The 13,693-nt window shown below is 43.2% G+C and overlaps 1 protein-coding gene across 1 annotated transcript in view; it reads left to right on the plus strand.

Annotated features, from left to right (window-relative positions):
* LOC143806542 (uncharacterized) overlaps nucleotides 1–13,693 on the plus strand; it is a 264,847-nt gene that overhangs the window by 51,740 nt on the left and 199,414 nt on the right. The gene's annotated exons all lie outside the window — the stretch shown is intronic.

Below are 13,693 nucleotides of genomic sequence, written 5' to 3' on the forward strand. Positions count from 1 at the left end.
GAAATATATTGTAGCTGAGAGTGAAAGAAATCAACTCTCCCAGGATGCCCCCAAGGCATCCAATCAATAGAGTCACCAGGACCGCTCCAAATAGAAGTAAAACCAAACAAATAGAGCAAAAAAGTCCACATGTACATAATTAAATGTAAAATTATCAACACTATTTTTATTAAAGAAAATACATAAGACAATAACACCATATATTAGTACAAAAAAAGTGTGCAAGCATGTACCAAGCACACTATAAGACAGGAGGAAATACAATAGGGAGGAAGCATGACAGAAAAAATAGTTGTTCAGGGGAAGGATACAAAAAGCTGTCTCAGAGATTTAACCTGTCAATTTCCACTGTGAGGAACATAGTAAGGAAATGGAAGAACACAGGTACAGTTCTTGTTAAGGCCAGAAGTGGCAGGCCAAGAAAAACATCAGAAAGGCAGAGAAGAAGAATGGTGAGATCAGTCAAGGACAATCCTCAGACCACCTCCAGAGAGCTGCAGCATCAACTTGCTGCAGATGGTGTCACTGTGCATCGGTCAACTATACAACGCACTTTGCACAAGGAGAAGCTGTATGGGAGAGTGATGCAAAAGAAGCCGTTTCTGCAAGCACGCCACAAACAGAGTCAGCTGAGGTATGCAAAAGCACATTTGGAGAAGCCAATTTCTTTTTGGAAGAAGGTCCTGTGGACTGATGAAACCAAGATTGAGTTGCTTGGTCATACAAATAGGCGTTATACATGGCGGCAAAAAAACACAGCATTCCAAGAAAAACACTTGCTACCCACAGTAAAATTTGGTGGAGGTTCCATCATGCTTTGGGGCTGTGTGGCCAATGCCGGCACCGGGAATCTTGTTAAAGTTGAGGGACGCATAGATTCTTCTCAGTATCAGCAGATTCTTGACAATAATGTTCATGATTCAGTGACAAAGTTGAAGTTACGCAGGGGATGGATCTTTCAGCAAGACAATGATCCAAAACACCGCTCCAAATCTACTCAGGCATTCATGCAGAGGAACAATTACACTGTTCTGGAATGGCCATCCCAGTCCCCAGACCTGAATATCATTGAACATCTGTGGGATCATTTGAAGAGGGCTGTCCATGTTCGGCGACCATCAAACTTACCTGAACTGGAATTGTTTTGTAAAGAGGAATGGTCAAAAATACCTTCATCCAGGATCCAGGAACTCATTAAAAGCTACAGGAAGCGACTAGAGGCTGTTATTTTTGCAAAAGGAGGATCTACTAAATATTAATGTCACTTTTCTGGTGAGGTGCCCATACTTATGCACCTGTCAAATTTTGTTTGAATGCAGATTGCACTTTTTCTGTTAGTACAATAAACCTCATTTCAAGGCAGAAACATTACTGTGTCCAACAGTTATTAGATATATGAAACTGAAATAGCTGTTGCAAAAAAAAACAATTTTTTATAAAACATTAAGCTTAAGATTAATAGGGGTGCCCAAACTTTTTCATATAACTGTTTTTTTGACAAAACAATTAGTGCTGCATTTCCTTGAAATGTGGCCGATTGGAAAGAAAACGTCCAAAGCATTCTTGAACGCTGATCATCCAGAGGAGAAACTTGCTTCAAAAAGTCTCAAACTTGGTACATCCAGCTGTAAGCTCCCAATTTTCCCAAAAACTTGACCTCCGTGGTGAGCTGCTCTTGAATTGATCACCCCATTTAGTATTTTTCTACTACTGGTGACGCATATAACTGTACTAAATGTAGGTTAGTTCATCAACTTCTTCTTGTACTGATAATTGACAGACCAAAAGTTTTCAAGTTTTTTTTGCTCAGTTTGCACAAAAAGTGCAAATTGTGTCTTCTCCTCCAAAATTACAATTTCATATGCACAAAAAATTAACATAATCACTAGGCCATTAAGACTGCTACTTGGCACCCAGTATAATACATTGACCTAGATCCCAACCATCCTGAATACAGGACAATCTTGGATTTAGGTAAGTGCCCTACTGCTCCAGGCAGTGATAATGTCTTGCACTTTGCTACTGGTCACACTCCTCTGCTATCCTCCTTTCAACCAGTGTAGCGCTGAGCAGCACCATCCTGATAACCATGCTGACCCCAGTCCTGTGTGCATATTCATTTCTTGTATGACAAATCACAGTGTCCTCTTATGTGCATCTTTTTTTATCATCCCTAAGGTGAAGACAGAAGCAGTTTATTACCACTTCTGTCTTCTCTTTTGCAGACACATAGTGCTTAATGTACAGTATGTACTTCTAGCTTGCAATTATGAGAAAAATTATGAGGGGGGGGGGGAAGAAATGATGAAGACAAGTGCGAGAAGATGTAGAAAAGAAATGCATTATTTTATATATACAATCTCTAGATAAAAAAAGAAAATAATTGCTTAAAGTGTATATACATACATACATACATACATACATACATACATACATACATACACTGACAGGCAAAAGGGTAACAATGTTTTGAACTTTTGACTTTCAGGCTCCATATCTCACCATCCACTTCTGTTTCGAACATGAGACTCCCATAATTTTATAGACAATCATCTTGGCTATCTCATATATATAAATGTGACTTGCAGCTATTTAGCATATGATTAGTTATGCAGATTCTTGTCATGTCGCTGCTTTGTTACTGTTTTCCTCCTAAAGAGCTAAATTTTTATTTTTATTTTGTCACTATTTTGTAAATCCACCTTTGGCTTTCAACTCCGGCTGAATCCTTCTGGCCATGGTCTCGATCAGACTCAAGCATGTCTCGACCAAAATCTGATCCCAGGACTCTTCTACACGTTCCCAATGTTGGTGCATACTGGTCGACTCACTTGCATTTGTATACAGATTTTTCTTCAACAATTGTTCCATTGGGTTGAGGTCTGGGGACTGTGCGGGGCATCCAGCTACAGGGAAGCATGGTAATGGTTAGGTGATACCTACAGTGAAGCATGGTGATGACTTGCTGATGCCTACAGTGAAACATGCTCATGGCTTGGTAATGCCTACTATGAAGCATGGTGAGGGTTTGGTCATGTCTACAGTGAAGCACTTTGAGGACTTGGTGATGCTTATATTGAAGCATGGTGAGGACTCAGTGATGCCTACAATGAAACATGCTCATGGCCATGGCAATGCCTACAGTGAAGCATGGTGAGAGCTTGGTGATTCCTACAGAAAAGCACTTTGAGGGCTTTGTGATGCCTATAATGAAGCATGGTGAGGGCTCGGTCGTGCCTACAGTGAAGCATTTTGAGGGCTTGGTGATGCCTATGGTGAAGGATGGTGAGGGCTCGGTGGTGTCTACAGTGAAGCATTTTGAGGGCTTGGTGATGCCTATGGTGAAGGATGGTGAGGGCTCGGTGGTGTCTACAGTGAAGCATTTTGAGGGCTTGGTGATGCCTATGGTGAAGGATGGTGAGGGCTCGGTGGTGTCTACAGTGAAGCATTTTGAGGGCTTGGTGATGCCTATGGTGAAGCATTGTGAGGGCTCGGTGGTGTCTACAGTGAAGCATTTTGAGGGCTTGGTGATGCCTATGGTGAAGGATGGTGAGGGCTCGGTGGTGTCTACAGTGAAGCATTTTGAGGGCTTGGTGATGCCTATGGTGAAGGATGGTGAGGGCTCGGTGGTGCCTTCAGTGAAGCATTTTAAGGGCTTGGTGATGCCTATGGTGAAGGATGGTGAGGGCTTGGTGGTGTCTACAGTGAAGCATTTTGAGGGCTTGGTGATGCCTATGGTGAAGCATTGTGAGGGCTCGGTGGTGTCTACAGTGAAGCACTTTGAGGGCTTGGTGATGCCTATGGTGAAGGATTGTGAGGTCTCGGTGGTGTCTACAGTGAAGCATTTTGAGGGCTTGGTGATGCCTATAGTGAAGCATGATGAGGGAATGCTGGGATTTGTGATCTCTGCATCCTGCACAATGTAAATATAAAATGATGAAATCTAAACTTTTGTTCTATGACCAAAGCTCTGCAGCAGATTTCATACAATTACAATGAAGTTGAACCCATATGGAAAAAGTTATCCTTCAACATAAGACATACAGAATACATTTACTCGAGAACTTTGTCATCTCAACCATATGAATCCTATGTAATATTTTTGGGTTGGTGATGCCACTAGCATTTGTATGTAATCCTGAAACTTTTAATGTCTGCTTGGTTCTGTGCCAATGGATAAACCAGAGACCCGAAAAATTGATGGGTTCTTAAAAAATTATGGCATTCACAAACCCACTTTGCCACCATAATGGTGAAACCTCAGATCTTTAGATCATCTTCCATACTTTAATTACATTAGCGTTTCTCCACCTTCATCACCCTAAATGCCAACATTTGCCTTGCCCCCGACCCCGACCCCTCCTGCCCGGCTCAGTGTATCACACCACTGTTTGACTTTTTATTTTCTTTTTACTATTCTGATCTGTCATTGCCCTGAACAGCTAAACAGGTCCCAGCCCTTATTGATCTCTCAATTTATCTTTTCTTAACTCGTTTTTCACCGTCTGGTGCTGTGTGTTCAAGGTATTGAGGCCAAGTACCCGTCTGTTCATATTGTCCTGACTGGTTAGGCTTGGAAATGGGGGGGAAAACACAAAAAAAGGGGAGCAGGTGGTGTGACTAAAGTAGACCCTTCACAGAATAGGAGAACCTCGGTTCTTACCAGCCAGCTATCTCCTCCCTCCAACTGTTCCACATTGAAGCACTGAACTGTGGCACTACAGCTCGACTTTAACACAACCGCCTTACAAACCAGCAAGAATTTCCTTTTGTCAATCCCCCTTTTGTTAATCAACAGACTGAAGAGGAGGGGAAAAGGGGGGTCCTCGAAGTAAGTGTATTTTAATATGTATAGAGAATGGGTGCCGTGCAAACGCCAGTCATGGGAGATTATTCAATATGACTACAGATGCTTCATTTCATAAATATTTAGGAGAGCAGACGCCTAATGATAGATGCAACATTGTATTCCAAGGCACTTACAACTGCTCCCACAGATAGAACAATAGGGCACACAAGTTATTATTTGTGGGTCTGGAGAAACGCATGATCTGTCAATAAAGGAAAAACTTTATCCTAAGCAAATTAGCTCAATATAGGTAATTATTGAAATGTATGGACGAAAAATAGACATAAACAAAAAATAAACATAACAATAATATAAAATGCAAAAACTAAAACCATGAACAAAAAATAACTCTAAACATTAAATTTGAAAAAAAATATATTTTCTTTGACTTTTTTTTTTAGTTTGATTTAGATTTTTATTTTTTTTTAATTTTTTTAATGTTTATTTTTTTTTACTTTCTTTATTGAATATAAAAAGAGCTAAAGCAAAAACAAGATACCTTAAAAAAAATTATAAATATTATAATGAAACAAATAGAATATCACCCAATGAACCAAAAATAAAAATAATTCTAAAAATGCACCAAATGTTTAAATAGTCAAACTAATATATATATATATATATATATATATATATATATACACTCACCGGCCACTTTATTAGGTACACCATGCTAGTAACGGGTTGGACCCCCTTTTGCCTTCAGAACTGCCTCAATTCTTCGTGGCATAGATTCAACAAGGTGCTGGAAGCATTCCTCAGAGATTTTGGTCCATATTGACATGATGGCATCACACAGTTGCCGCAGATTTGTCGGCTGCACATCCCAAAGATGCTCCATACAAGGCAGGATGGATCCATGCTTTCATGTTGTTTACGCCAAATTCTGACCCTACCATCCGAATGTCGCAGCAGAAATCGAGACTCATCAGACCAAGCAACGTTTTTCCAATCTTCTACTGTCCAATTTCGATGAGCTTGTACAAATTGTATCCTCAGTTTCCTGTTCTTAGCTGAAAGGAGTGGTACCCGGTGTGGTCTTCTGCTGCTGTAGCCCATCTGCCTCAAAGTTCGACGCACTGTGCGTTCAGAGATGCTCTTAGGCCTACCTTGGTTGTAACGGGTGGCGATTTGAGTCACTGTTGCCTTTCTATCAGCTCGAACCAGTCTGCCCATTCTCCTCTGACCTCTGGCATCAACAAGGCATTTCCGCCCACAGAACTGCCGCTCACTGGATTTTTTTTCTTTTTCGGACCATTCTCTGTAAACCCTAGAGATGGTTGTGCGTGAAAATCCCAGTAGATCAGCAGTTTCTGAAATACTCAGACCAGCCCTTCTGGCACCAACAACCATGCCACGTTCAAAGGCACTCAAATCACCTTTCTTCCCCATACTGATGCTCGGTTTGAACTGCAGGAGATTGTCTTGACCATGTCTACATAATAATAATAATAGTAATAATAATAATAATTTTATTTATATAGCGCCAACATATTCCGCAGCGCTTTACAACTTATAGAGGGGACTTATACAGACAACAGACATTACAGCATAACAGAAATCACAGTTCAAAACAGATACCAGGAGGAATGAGGGCCCTGCTGCTCGCAAGCTTACAAACTATGAGGAAAAGGGGAGACACAAGAGGTGGATGGTAACAATTGCTTTAGTTATTTGGACCAGCCATAGTGTAAGGCTCGGGTGTTCATGTAAAGCTGCATGAACCAGTTAACAGCCTAAGTATGTAACAGTACAGACACAGAGGCTATTAACTGCATAAAGTGTATGAGAACATGATGGAGGAACGTGATTATGTTGTTGTTTTTTATTAATAGGCCACACAGGGATAATTAGGTTAATGCGTTGAGGCGGTAGGCCAATCTGAACAAATGAGTTTTTAGTGCACGCTTAAAACTGTGGGGATTGGGGATTAATTGTATTAACCTAGGTAGTGCATTCCAAAGAATCGGCGCCGCACGTGTAAAGTCTTGGAGACGGGAGTGGGAGGTTCTGATTATTGAGGATGCTAACCTGAGGTCATTAGCAGAGCGGAGGGCACGGGTAGGTTGGTAGACTGAGACCAGAGAGGAGATGTAGGGTGGTGCTGAGCCATGGAGTGCTTTGTGGATGAGGGTAGTAGTTTTGTACTGGATTCTGGATTGGATGGGTAGCCAGTGTAATGACTGGCACAAGGTAGAGGCATCGGTGTAACGGTTTGCGAGGAATATGATCCTGGCAGCAGCATTCAGGACAGATTGGAGCGGGGAGAGTCTGGTAAAAGGTAGGCCAATTAGTAGAGAGTTACAATAGTCCAGACGAGAATGAATAAGTGAGACAGTAAGAGTTTTTGCAGAGTCGAAAGTAAGAAAAGGGCGAATTCTGGAAATGTTTTTGAGATGCAGATAAGAAGAGCGAGCCAGTGATCGGATGTGGGGGGTGAATGAAAGCTCGGAATCAAGGATGACTCCAAGGCAGCGGGCATGTTGCTTTGGAGTAATGGTGGAACCGCACACAGAGATGGCAATGTCGGGCAAAGGTAGGTTTGTAGAGGGAGAGAACACGAGGAGTTCAGTTTTTGACAGGTTCAGTTTCAGATAGAGGGAGGACATGATGTTAGAGACAGCGGTAAGACAATCACTGGTGTTTTCTAAAAAGGTCGGCGTGATAACAGGAGAAGAGGTATATAATTGGGTGTCTTCAGCATAGAGATGGTACTGGAAACCAAATCTACTGATTGTTTGTCCAATAGGGGCAGTATACAAAGAGAAGAGGAGGGGGCCTAGGACTGATCCTTGAGGAACCCCAACAGTAAGGGGAAGGTGAGAGGAGGAGGAACCAGCAAAACAAACAGTGAAGGATCGGCCAGAGAGATAGGAGGAGAACCAAGAGAGAACGGTGTCCTTGAGGCCGATGGAGCGGAGCATAGTGAGGAGGAGCTGATGATCCACAGTGTCGAATGCTGCGGAGAGATCCAAGAGAATTAGCATGGAATAGTGACCATTAGATTTAGCTGTTAGTAGGTCATTAGAGACTTTAGTGAGGGCAGTTTCAGTAGAGTGTAAAGAGCGGAAACCAGATTGAAGAGGGTCGAGAAGAGAATTATCTGAGAGATAGCGGGTAAGACGGGAGTGGACCAGGCGTTCCAGGAGTTTAGAGATGAAGGGAAGATTAGAGACAGGTCTATAATTGGCGGCACAATTTTGATCGAGGGAGGGCTTTTTAAGTAGTGGATGTATGATGGCATGCTTAAATGAGGAGGGAAAAATACCGGAAGTCTACATGCCTAAATGCACTGAGTTGCCGCCATGTGATTGGCTGATTAGAAATTAAGTGTTAACAAGAAGTTGGACAGGTGTACCTAATAAAGTGGCCGGTGAGTGTATGTATATATATACATATATATATATATATATATATATATATATATATATATATATATATATATATATATATATATATATATATATATGTAATAAACTTAAAAAATTAATACAAAGTTACAAAGAGATCTTGGTGCCGAGATCTCCATCTGCGCATGTGACGCGCCCACAGGGCCGTGGGGTACTCGGTACCGAGTCCTGTGGTTCACAGGGGGATGTCACGGTGGCGACCTGGTCCGTGGCCCTGGGCATCAACGTTAAAGGGAAAGGTCTTTGAAGGGAATAAAGTTTGTGTTAGTGATGCCACCTGTGGTATTCGGTCAGTGGGGACCGACGCTGCTTTAAGGGGTCCTCTGGGGTGATGTTATGACAGCAAGATGGCATAACTTCCCACAGGTGAAGTATGTTCCCAGGGCTCCCGGTGTGTAGATGGAAGATGGTGAGGAGTGCAGTAAAGACTGAGGACACAGGTTTGCAGTCTCTTTTCCTTTTGTTTCCTGAAGTCTTCAGCATCTGCAGTCCGGAGCACCAGATCACAGGGCAGGCAGGGTCAGGCCGGCTTGAAGGAAAGTTAGGAGTCCCCTTACCCAGATGGAAATCAAAAGCCTTCCTCTGGCGCCATGGTGTTGTAGTCCCTTACAGCTTAAAGCTCCACATAAGGTTCTCACAGATGTTATCTTTCTCTCTGTCCCCCGGGTAGGATAGGACATAACCTGTATGATTTGTGGCTTGAGGTTGTATATAGGGACTCTAGCACACCCCGGCCTCTGAGGGGTGCCACCGTGCCTCCTGGGTGTTAGGTCGGACAGGTAACTTGGAGTTCTGCTGTCCTGCTGGTCTCTGATGTAAGCCATAGAGGTCCTTACACCCTAGGTGTTCCGGCTACCGGTCTCTGCGCCTCAGAGGCAGCCTGCTCGGGGCTGGTCTCCCCCTGATATCCTCTCCTGTGCTTTGCTCTCCTGCTCGCTTTCTGCAATGTATTCGGCTTTCTGTATGTCTCTTTCCAGGAGCTGGAGCACTGCGACTGCACAGCTCCGTAAAACCTGCTGCCTCAGACTGATCCAGTCCGTCTCCTGACTAGACCTTCCTGGAACTGACTAACTTTCCCTACAGACTACCAGTTATATACAGTACAGACCAAAAGTTTGGACACACCTTCTCATTTCAAGATTTTTCTGTATTTTCATGAAGCTCATCAAGAGAATGCCAAGAGTGTGCAAAGCCGTCATCAAAGCAAAAGGTGGCTACTTTGAAGAACCTAGAATATAAGACATAATTTCAGTTGTTTCACACTTTTTTGTTAAGTATATAATTCCACATGTGTTAATTCATAGTTTTGATGCCTTCACTGTGAATGCACAATTTTCATAGTCATGAAAATACAGAAAAAACTTGAAATAAGAAGGTGTGACCAAACTTTTGGTCTGTACTGTATGTATGGGGAGTCACCTAGCAAGTAGGATCAAAAGCTCCCCCTGGTGGCCTGGAGTGTGAATGTGTTGCATGTTTGTGGTACCTGGTTGCAGTTATCCCTTCTTGCCTTCAAGCGTAACATCACTCTCCCCGTGAGGAAAGCAATGCTACTGTGACGACCAGGACACTGGGGCGCCACACATGCGCCGCCCCCCGGCGGCCATTTTCCTGGAGTCCACTGCACAGGAAACCATGGAACTGCGGGGGCTCTGGCCTTTCACAAAATGTCATCAGAGCCCCCCACTGCACCGGAGACACCCGCAGCAGCACTGCTGGGCACCCCCACAGTGCCAAGCACCCGCAGCACCGCCAGACACCCCCTCATCCCAGCCTGCGGCCTGCAGCAACGGTACCAGTAAGGTATATCCACATTCTAAGATGCACCCCCATTTTCCCCCAACATTTTTGGGGAAAAAAGTGCGTCTTATAATATGAAAAATATGGTAATCAAGTCGGACTAATTCTGTTTATAACTAAAGCAGAATTCAAAAATCTGATGTTCTAAATCAGATTATGCCTTTAAAAAATAAGATTGTATTAATGCATTAAAGAAAAAATCAAGATATAAATATTCTTTAAAAAATTTTTTTTATTGTATCAAAGTAACTATATAAGGCTAAGATTTTATGGGTGTTGTCATGAATCTCTTCTCCGTGGTGTCACTTATGTGCCTGCTCTCACACGTGACTTGGGGTAGTGCATGCAAGTGTTAATCTATCTCCCCACTCTCAGTCCAGCATTCAACCTCTGTCCTATGCTGTAACGGGAGAATAAATCACACACCGACCCAGGCCACACACCCGCTCATACACGCTGCCACCACTCATCGAATACATGGGCGATGAGTCCCGGAAAATAATAGTAATACTAATAAAAATATGTCTATCACTCATAAGGCTCACACACCTTAGGCTATGGATTCTTTTAGAACATTCAAGGTTCAACTTGTAAAAGTTTTATACTTTAATAACAAAAGGTTCAATGCTTACAATAAGAAAAAGGTATAAAAATCTGATAAAAAGACATACAACTTATGCAAAACAGTATCAAAATAAACAGGAGAAACTTACAGAAATAATCTAACTGGTAGTTGCTTTCTGCTCCCTGAGGGGGGGTGAATGGAATTGGTGGAACACATCAGCTTCTCATGCAGCCCTCACATGTGAACACAATTCTCTGTCTGCAGCCTAAATTTATAACTTTGGTCTGGAGGTCAGGTTTCTAGACCGGCCCCTCAGATTAATATCATAATTGCTGGCTTGTTGATTGGCCACGGCCACTCTACTAATGAATATATATTATTTTCCTCTTGAGACACTTGTGACCAGGTTCCCAGGAATATATCCCCTCAGGCCACAATTAGCATCTCCCCTCCAAGCGCTAGAAGGTGCCAAATTTTGCCTTCTTCTTGGCCCTAGCTAGACCTCCTGGTGAGATATGGGGACACAATGTCTACTAGTCCCAAGGAAGTACCTGTTAACACCTAGGTGCAACTTGCCTTCAGGACAGATGTTATATTATCACTAGTCACACATATAACCCTAGACGTATACCACTACACACATATAGATATATATATATATACACACTAGACTGTGGCCCGATTCTAATGCATCGGGTATTCTAGAATATGCATGTCCCCGTAGTATATGGACAATGATGACTCCAGAATTCGCGGCAGACTGTGCCAGTCGCTGATTGGTCGAGGCAACCTTTATGACATCATCGTCGCCATGGCAACCATTATGACATCTACGTCGATACTGTGCCCGTCGCTGATTGGTTGAGGCGAATTCGCGGCAGACTGTGCCCGTCGCTGATTGGTCGAGGCAACCTTTATGACATCATCGTCGCCATGCTGTGCCCGTCGCTGATTGGTCAAGACCTGGCGGCCTCGACCAATCAGAGACGCGGAATTTCCAGGACAGACAGACAGACAGACGGAAGAACCCTTAGACAATTATATATATAGATATTTCACCACACCTCCCTCCTTATGAACATGCATGGGGGTTGACTTACAGGTCAGCTCCCGAGCGCATATCTGGTTCTGCCCCATCTTGGCGAGACAGGCCATCAGCATTGCGATGATCAACTCCCTTCTTGTGCTGAATTGTGAAATCATATTGCTGAAGTATCAAACTCCATCTAAGCAATTTCCCATTGTCCCCAACTACTCTGTTGAGCCAACTCATTGGGTTATAATCTGTTATCACGGTGAAGTGTTGCGCCCATAGAGGTATGGTTGCAGCTTCTGCAGAGCCCACACAATTGCCAAATATTCCTTTTCAATGGGGGCATAAGACACTTCTCTGGGCAGGAGTTTCCTGCTTAGGTACACACCTCTACTTAGTTCCATGATGGTGAGGTACGATGCTTTAGCTAGCTGCTCTAACAGCTCATCTATCCTCGGCATGGGGTAGACCTCACATGTAGTCAGTTTAATTTCCTGTAGTCTACACAGAACCGGGTAGTACGGTCCTTTTTTGGGGCAAGAATCACAGGCAAGGCCCAGGCACTCTGGGATTTTTGTATCACCTTGAGTTTCAGCATCTCCTCTACCTGTTCCCTCGTGTGCCTTCACATCTGCTGACACACGGTATGCAGACTGTCGTACTGGGGGATTAGTACCAGTGTCCACATGGTGAACTGATAAGTGTGCCCTCCCAGTGTCAGGACTCTGAACATTTTTTATTACCTTTTTGTGCATTACTGCCCTATTCCAAGATGGCGTCTTTGGTCTCGTGCACTGAGTCTTCCTGCTATAAAACTCCACCCCAGCCTTCAGTCTGTGCTGGAGTATTCTGCCTTGCATCCAGCTCCTGACCTCTGGTGACTCCCTGGCTATATACCTGCTCCTGTGAACCTGTGGGGTTATCCTGCTACTCTGCTCTGAGTTCCATGCAGCATACACCAGTTACAGTAATCCTCCTTCATCTGCTACTCGTGTTTGCTTCCATCTGCATTTGCTGGACATGTAAGCTGTTTCTGCTCTGCAAGAACCTGAGACTATTATCCAGACCGCCCTGGTTGAGCTAAGATATTATTTGAACTGCCTTATAAGCATATCTATCGGTGTTGTGGACTAAACAAGGACTTATTCGTGTCAAGTATCCTCAAGTATAATTGTGCTTTATAGACTTTCTGCGTGATTGCATTTTCCTCTGAAGTTTCTTAAAGACTGCTGAGCTGCATTTGATATTTGCACCAAGTGTTGTGGACTTGAGTTTCTCTCTGCACCTGTTTGAATCACCATGTGATAATATAGACTTTACCACTTATAAAACTGTGTCCTGTAGTTGTCTTGTTCCACGCAAAGAGTCTCCTGAGTTATCCCCTATAATTATTACAGGATACTCTAGCCTAAAAAAAAAAGGAGACTGCTGGAACAATGACTGCAGAAAGCAGACTAGAGCAGGTTTTTTCCATAATTAGATCACTGCAGAAAGATGTGTAAGGTCTGCAAAAGAAGTTTGGAAGCTTTGAACACAATCAACAAGTGTTTGGACAAACTTTGCAGGACTTAAGCACCCGCATGGCAGCTCAGGAAAACAAACTTGCTGGCATAGAGTCCCAGTATGGACGGGCTTTTCAGGACATAAGCACGCAAATAGCTGCACAAGCGACTTTTCCCTCTGGGCAACCGCCACCAGCTAGCCCACCTAAGTTGCCCCCATTCAGATTTAATGGTGATCGCGACAAATTTCGTGGCTTTGTGAATCAATGTATGCTATATTTTGATGTGCATGCTGACTGTTTTCCTAATGATAGATCCAAAGTATTGTGTGTAATAATGCTGCTGACCGCACGAGCGCTCGCCTGGGCGAATCCGATGATTGAGTCTCATAACCTACGGTTAAATAACTTGGATGATTTCTTGGCCGCTATGGCATTAATGTTTGATGATCCTAATCGCCGTGCAACCTCTGAATCTGCTTTATTGTCTTTACGCCAGGCAAAACGTTCTATTATTGAGTATGCTACTAAATTC

This window comes from Ranitomeya variabilis, chromosome 2 (genome assembly GCF_051348905.1).
Source record: "Ranitomeya variabilis isolate aRanVar5 chromosome 2, aRanVar5.hap1, whole genome shotgun sequence".
NCBI lineage: Eukaryota > Metazoa > Chordata > Amphibia > Anura > Dendrobatidae > Ranitomeya > Ranitomeya variabilis.